This window comes from Armigeres subalbatus, chromosome 3, assembly GCF_024139115.2.
Source record: "Armigeres subalbatus isolate Guangzhou_Male chromosome 3, GZ_Asu_2, whole genome shotgun sequence".
In the NCBI taxonomy this organism is placed as follows: Eukaryota; Metazoa; Arthropoda; class Insecta; order Diptera; family Culicidae; genus Armigeres; species Armigeres subalbatus.
The window spans coordinates 159,828,708-159,836,411 of record NC_085141.1 but is presented as its reverse complement, the minus strand read 5'-3'; the positions used below and the strand labels follow the sequence as shown (position 1 = coordinate 159,836,411).

The 7,704-nt window shown below is 38.4% G+C and overlaps 1 protein-coding gene and 1 long non-coding RNA gene across 20 annotated transcripts in view; both read left to right on the top strand.

The window, feature by feature from the left end:
• Window positions 1-676: 676 nt before the first annotated feature.
• LOC134220853 (uncharacterized) lies at window positions 677-1,176 on the top strand. Its single transcript, XR_009982085.1, has 2 exons — window positions 677-969; window positions 1,024-1,176. It is a non-coding gene; the product is annotated as an uncharacterized LOC134220853 (long non-coding RNA).
• Window positions 1,177-2,747: 1,571 nt separating this feature from the next.
• LOC134219737 (USP6 N-terminal-like protein) overlaps window positions 2,748-7,704 on the top strand; it is a 29,812-nt gene continuing 24,855 nt past the window's right edge. Inside the window, exons 1-3 of one of the 19 annotated variants that reach the window (XM_062698582.1) lie at window positions 2,805-2,953; window positions 4,463-4,611; window positions 4,688-5,031. The gene's annotated coding sequence lies outside the window, so the exon portion shown is untranslated. Of the gene's footprint in view, window positions 2,973-4,462; window positions 5,032-7,704 lie in introns of all 19 variants that reach the window. The other 18 variants (XM_062698584.1, XM_062698585.1, XM_062698576.1 and 15 more) reach the window with 18 other exon arrangements.

Here is a 7,704-nt window from a genome sequence, read left to right as displayed (position 1 = left end):
GAGGTAGCGAGAAAAAAAAATTAGCGAATCCTGGAGAATTTTTATTACATGCTTCTGAGTGTTCTCCGAAAAGAAAACTTTTGCAGAAATAGATGAATTTACGGAAATTTCGGAATTCTTGGTTTAAAAATGTGCACGGGATTATTGAATTTATTGATTGAATATAATTAAATAGGGGAACTGTTCCGATCTCCATCCCACTGAACATATATTCATCTCATCGGGAAACAAAGAAATGCAGCACCAATTTCGTCGCCTCTTTTTGTCAACATGCGTGCAAAAATAATAAACAATCCAAATTCCTTTCCATTGCTTTGTTTTTGATGGGATGAATATCGGAGCCATGAGATGAATTCTAGGAGCAGTTCATATCTACCGAAAAGTAAATTCCACTATCCGCAAAAATCAGTTCACGCACTTAAACATATTTATTATCAACGCCAACGCACTGCTAGTGCACTGGATGTCCTGGATCATATGTTTCGAATCAAAACAAACACGATGCTACGCACACCAACATATCCAATGACAGATGGAACTGAAAATGTTTTTTTATTCAGGGTTCGGGTTGGCACTGACCCAGGTTTAAAAACGAATTCGACATTAGTTACCAGATAAAGATTCCCGCATGGAAAGATGTCTAAAAGAGAACAGGAATCTACCTGGATAAGATGCAAACCATCCTTAGCCATGCCTCAAATTTATCTTGCGCTCGAACCAATCCCTTTTTAGCGTGTGTGCTCAGCGGTTCACCCATACTGCCAAGCAAATGAAGCGGTGCAACTGTCAAAACATGCGCGCTTTTTTCGTCTCCCTCGCGGCTCGCCATGTTTTTTCACCAGTCCAGTTGACTGCCCTTTGGTTCGGTCGTGACAAAAATTCATCGTTAAACAACTTTCCCCCATAAGCCATCGGTATCAAGCAGCCCTTACCGTTCTGACCGAATCGTATACTCCTGATTCGGAGTTTGTAAGTATTTTATATGTTTTTTTTTCACTTGAATTCTATTTCTTTGTTTTTTAGCGGCGCCAATTGGCTGGTGGTTCTCCTTTTGCGGAAACGATGACGCGGTTTCGGGTTTACGACGCTTGGCATATTCTTAGGACAGCAATGTTCATAGTAAAGATAATTTCGAGGCGAGATGGACATTGATGGACCGTCTGGCAACTGATATCACAAAGGAAAAAAAAATATTTCGAGTGAGAATTTTATGCATGAGAGGGTTGCGATAAGGTCAGCACTTTATGGTGGATGTTATCCCGGCTATGAGGAGCAGAAGTCAAAATCTGCAACTGAATCTATCGTCTCTTGCTAAAAGAAGTGCATGGAAGTATATCAAGGCTTCGGTCTGATCCAGCGATAGACTTTGGTAAATAGTCATTTTGTGTTCGTCGACGTCATCTTTCCAACACTTTCCAACCTGAAGGGAATCGACCGATTTGATGAAATTGTGATGGCATCGTACGGTTTGGAGCAGATTTTCAGGGTTATGGATAGTCACCGCATCGCAAGGTGTTCCGCATGCTACCACGATTCCGGTGACAGACGTTCCATGCCATTTTAATTTTATCATTATAAACATAAAAAAGAAATATAAAATAAAAAAACTTAATAAAACAGCTTCGAAAAAGAAAACAATCCGAAAATTTCAAAACAAAAAGAAGAAGAAAAATAAAATTAAATCTCCAAGATATCTAGGAAAATTCTACTAGAATAGTGGTACCCATATCTAAGAGGTATCTAAGAAACATCGAAGAGATTCTAACTGTCAAATCCCAACCGGTTTATCAGTTCCAAATTTGAGGTAGAAACGGTTGTTGCATTTGAGGCGGATTTGAGGTCTGACAGGTTCTAGACATCGAAGAAAAATATCTAGGAGACTCATTTTTTTGTCTCAGAGATATCACGGGTGACATCTAGAAGATCTTTCTGAGCGGGTTGTCGCTTCGGTTCCCTTTGTTCTGCTGTCCGAAACATGTGTGGTACCTAACTGTCAAATCGTATGTATTTTTCCTTCATTGACATTTAGATCCCCTATCCTCGCCAGCAAAATATGTTCCGGACAACGACGACAGCGACAATGTTTATCTTGTAACTAAAATATCTTTTGGCCCAACCAGCGAATCGGGATTGTAATCATTTATTTGCGTAACATCAAAACATTTTTATTTTCATTGCCAACAACACTGGTTGCCAGATTTTCAAGCTTTCTTCAACATTTGCTAGCCAGATCCCATGCATTTTGACATTCCATAGGCCTTTTCATGTGACACTGTCGGGACTGCACTTGTTTACAACCGCTGAGCAAACCGTTCAAATCAGACGCTGTCACTTTCATAGAAAAACTGTCAATTGACGGTAAAATCAGCTGCTTTCAAACGTCTCGTGAAAAGGCCTTCTCATGTGACACAGCCGAGACTGAACTTGTTTACAACCGCTGAACAGGCCGCGCAAACCCAAAGCATTTTCATAGAAGAACTGTCAATTGACGGTAAAATCAGCTGATTTTAAACGTCTCGTGAAAAGACCTAAATTATGTATCTTAAATAATTTTCTCTGATTTTCTTTCTTGAGTAGAAGTAGAAGAAAAGTCAACCCCGTACTGCTTACCGTTTTTAATTAAATTAGCTTATAAAGAATTTTGACTCGGGACGCTGGACGCCAGTCAAATGACTTTGCTTTGTCGCGCTACATTTTTATTTGTCGCTTCGCATCGTTGCGCGGGCTTCTCATGTTTCTCGAGTTTTGCTGCACCGCCTGTTCGCTGTTTCCACTTGTACGGTGCGGTTGCGTCTCTGCGGTCAGTGTCTGCAAAAGTAGTGTTCTCGGAGTGTAAAACCGAATATTTACAGTGATTTATTGTTTATTAGAATCTCAAAAACAAGTGGTAGATATTAACTTTAAATTGTGAATGTGTATTCAATAATATTGTAGTGTAAATTAGATGCGACGGGTATATACATTTCAGATTGGTACGCTCATGTCACAGCAACAGCCCCAATCCCAAACCTTTGTTGTCACCATTTTCAAAATAATTTCCAAAAAAATTGTTATTGGAACTCATATGTAGATATCTATTGGAAATAGCAAATTGGAATTATTTTGGTTCCTACTAAAATGTTGACAAGATGTTTAGGACAGTAGCAAATTACCTTGTAAACGGTCTGAAAGACATTCAAAATAAAAATTGCTCTCGAATGCTTAGCATATCTCAGCATTAAAAATGTGTCACAGATATTTTGTTGCACATCTTGCTTTAGGCTGGTTCGTCATATAATTGATACTACTGGTACTTCAACGAACTATTTCCGCTATTTTCTGAAAAAAATTGTAAACCGAGTTGTTTTTATTCACATGAGGGGTACCCACAAACCAAGTGGATATGTTTCGTGATCGTACAACTCAATCTTGTTTACTACTAGATAATATGTTTTAAAAAATGATTGCCTTTATTAACGCTAAAAATAACATTCAAAATGGAACGTCCACAAATTACGTAACGCTTAGAGGGGGGAGGGGGGGTTGAGTGAACTGTGACGATCCATACCAAATTTTAAGAAGCTTCATACAAAAAGTGTGACATAGGGGGGAGGGGGGGTTGAAAAAGTCCAATTTTTGCGTTACGTAATTAATGGATCTTCCCAAACATCTTTGATAGGCATTTTGCTATTGTCCTAAACACCACGTTCGGCTGTTGGTGGTTAAACACGATATTATAAACACAACAGCGCCACAAATATGGTAAATGTGTTGCTTTTTTGGTATGTAGTTGTTCAACTATGGGCCCTGATTGGTTATGAAACATATCCCATAAAAACAAGATTTGTTGTAGGTAAAATATATTTGGAAGAATATAAATATTACATTACATGTCTTCAATCCTGAACATGAAATTTGCTTACGACTTTTGTGGTTTATTTTTCTATTTGCCTATTTTCTTCTTCTATCTATATACATAAAGAATTACTGTCTGTCTGACCCTTATAGACTCGGAAACTACTGAACCGATCGGCGCAAAAATTTGTATGCAGTGGTTTTGGGAAGGTTCTTAAGGTGGTTCGAGACCATTTTTTTCAATACTCGAAAATTAATCAAGCAAATGGCGAAGTGAAGATATTATGTTTCTGTGGTGATTAGAAACCCTCCCCTTCTGGAAAGATGGGCTTCCATACAAATGAAGCATACAATTCTGCAAACCTCAAGAACTAATCAGAGAATATATCAGTTTTAGGCGAAACGAAGTTCGTCAGGCCTGCTGGTAATATTGTAAGCATTATTTTTGAGCAAATAGATGGCACTCCTCATTTTAATTGGTATTCGACGTGACCTAAACCACTTCACGACGTTTATCACCGAATTCCAATTTATAGCCCATAGTTTGTGGAGTCTGGTTGGGGTAGTTGCTGTGTATTAGTCGGTCGTGACTAGATACTGGGTGGTGCTGCTGCATACTGTTGTTCAGATATTTTGTAGCTTTCGATTTCATCGCGTGCTAGTTTTTCGGCTCTTGTATACGTTCCGCGTCGAACCTCGAAGTAGATTTGTCTAAGCTGTGCTTGCAATTAAAATGTGTGAAATTTCAACGCAAAATTACAGCAACAGCTGCTAGTAGTGAGTAAGCATTGTGTTTTTGACGTCGTCATCGTTGTGAGAAATATATATTTAAAAGTGCGTTTTGCTTATGCAGCAGCCATGTAAAGATAAGATAAAGCCAGCAGTGTTGCAGCATATTTATGTGCGTTGATCTCCCCGAAAATCTGTTCAACCAAACTTGGCAGTGAATCAAAATAGTGTGCTGTATGCAAAAGATAGCAAGTGGGTTCAATAACCAGCTTCGAGAACCAGGAAGTGACGGGAGAAGTTTCTTCGTGTGTCTGCTGCTACTGTGCCAACATTGACGGGCGCACCTGCTGCTGTTGCTGCGGTTGGGAGGCGTTTTTGGCATTTCGCCTGTGTACCCCGCTTGGAATCGTTCGACAGCTCTGGAAATTTTACATGAGTAATCAAGTGATCAGTCTTCGAGTTGAGCAGGTGAGTTTAACCAAACACACTTCATGAATAAAACCATAAATTATCGACTTGTGGTTCGACTTTTTTTAAATGATGAACTCATTGCTTTGGCTTCGAACCAGTTCTGCAATCGATGTGGGGATGTTTTTGTGGTAAAACTTTTTTGTTTTTATACACGTTTTAGTAACGATGGTTAGCATTAATTATTATTTACTGATGTTTTAGTTCCTAAAATATAACACCAACAGACTATCCCCACCTTTACGTGGTGTATCTTGGAGAAAAATCGCTACGCTAGATCTTTACTTTTGTTAATATTTATGAATGTTTATCGGAAAGAGAAATTCTTCCTGAAGCTCATACAGGAAATCTTCCAAAAGTTTCTTCAGAAATTCATCCGGAAGTTCTTTCAAAAATTTCTCCAGAAGTTCCTCCTGGAATTCTCTCGGAAATTCGTCCAGAAACTCTCCCGTAAGTTCTTCCAGAAATTCTTCCAGAACTTCTTTCAGATGTTGCTCCAGAAGTTCAGTAACTTCCAGAGAAACTTCCGGAAGAATTCTTGAAGGCCTTTCCAGAGGAATTTCTGGAGGGACTTCCGAAGAGGAATTCCTGAAGAAATTCTGGTGGAACTTTCGAAGTAATTTCTGGAAAAATTTCAGGAGCTATCCCTGGATGAACTTCCGGAGGGTTCTTGGTGGAATTCTTGGAGGATTTTCCGGAGAAATTCCTGGAGGAACTTCCGGAGGAATTCAGGGAGCAACTTCCGGAGGAGTTGGAGAAAGTGCTGACGAAACTTCTGGAGGAATTCGTGAATGAACTTTCGGAGGAATTGCCTCAGGAACTTGTGGAGAAACTTCTGGAGGAATTCATGGAGGAACTTCCGCAAGAATTCCTGAAAAAACTTACGGATGAATTGATGGAGGGACTTCCTGATGAATTTCTATAGGAAGTCCTTAAGGAACATCTGGTGAATTCCTGGAAGAACTGTCTCACACTCATTTATTACACAGATTGCGATTTGGTCAAGACATCCGCCATTATGTGTGAACATTATTCATGCGATGTGTAAGTGACGTTTAGCAAATACGCTTATTTTCATGAGTGCCCAAGCAACCAGAAGTTCGGATAAGAAGGGGATGTTTTAGCTAATCAGCTCACATTTTAGGTAATTTTTGTATGGTGGGAGCGCAAAAGTGAACTTTGAAGTTCCGGTAAGGTGCTTGGATTGGAAATGACTGTGAACCAAAAGTGGACCAATCGTTTCGTTTAGGAACAATTTTAAGTACAATCTGCACTTCTGATTGCTTGGGTGATGCATTTCTGGAAATTGTTTACACCCGATTCTGTTTTTACACGGCCGTGTAAAAAAAATCCCATACAAAATTTTTGCAAAGTTGCTCCACTTTGCATGATTCGTCGAGAAATCATAAAACTTTTTTTACACGGATTTTCAAATTTTGAACTGAAAACTTTTTTTACACGGAACGCATCCCCCGTGTAAAAAAAGAATCGGGTGTATTTCAGAGTGACTCCAAACTTTCGAACGATGGGATTCTCTTGAGACACAAAATTTGAAAAATGCTAGAAAGGAGCTATAAACACTAGGGATTTTAAGACTACCCGCCCCAGAAAAGAATTGATTATGTTTTTATGACATCATCCCCTGAGTATTGAATCCTAATTACTAATATTTGTTTATGTTTCATAAACTACAAAAATAAAAATAAAATAACTTTCTGTTTTAGATGATCCACCTAAATTTTTATATTTCAAACATCAAACGCTTTGCTGTATCATAAAACATTCGATGGAATCGCAAACTATGTATGTATGGGGGCGTTTTTGGAGCGTTTTTTTCTAATTAAAGAAAATAAAACTAGTGCCATGCCATTCGTTTCAAAGATGATGCCGTCATAAGATCCATGCGATGCTCCACTTGTTTCCAAGGACACCGTCTTTTCGAGCAGTCTTTTTATCCGGTTTAACTATGTAGCGTAATAAACCGGTGCTGCCATCAAGTGAATCATAGGGTTATAGCGTACAGCCAAACATCTCTGCTTAATAGCTAAAAAGTCCGATAAATCGTTGGTTTGGATGTGTAGATCGTTTCTACTGGCTGTTGACCTAAGGGCGGTTCCTTCACCAGTGCTGCCCCCTAGAAAATACTTGAGAAAAAGTAGAAACATGGTAATTTAACATGGCATAATATAGGAATTGAGAATTAAAATGCCTTAAACGTTATGAAATTTTTTTAGTCAAACTATTTTTGGTCTGTATGGTTAAAAATTCAACAGTCTTAAGAATAATCGGCTTTTTTAGAATAGATTATTTTGTGTCCTTTCAAAATTTTAACCCCTTAAACCAACAACTTTGTGAAAAAAGATCTTTAATTTTTGTAAAACTACTACATTTCCTAACCACGCCGTGTGAAACTTCCATGAATCTACTTTTTCTCTCGTTAACAGCTGGCGGTCTTCACCTCCCTTATTTTCGAATATCATTCACATGTCTCCATGCTAATTATTGTAATCAGTTATGACAACACGAGCAATAGCTTGCGATAAAATTATCTATATTTTGGCTCAACATCGCTTAAAATGTAACTTTTTGTCTTTGTAATTAAGCATTTAAGTCTTACAAAACAATATATTTGAAATCCAGGCTATACTTATGTTCCTGTAAGAAGAGTGCACA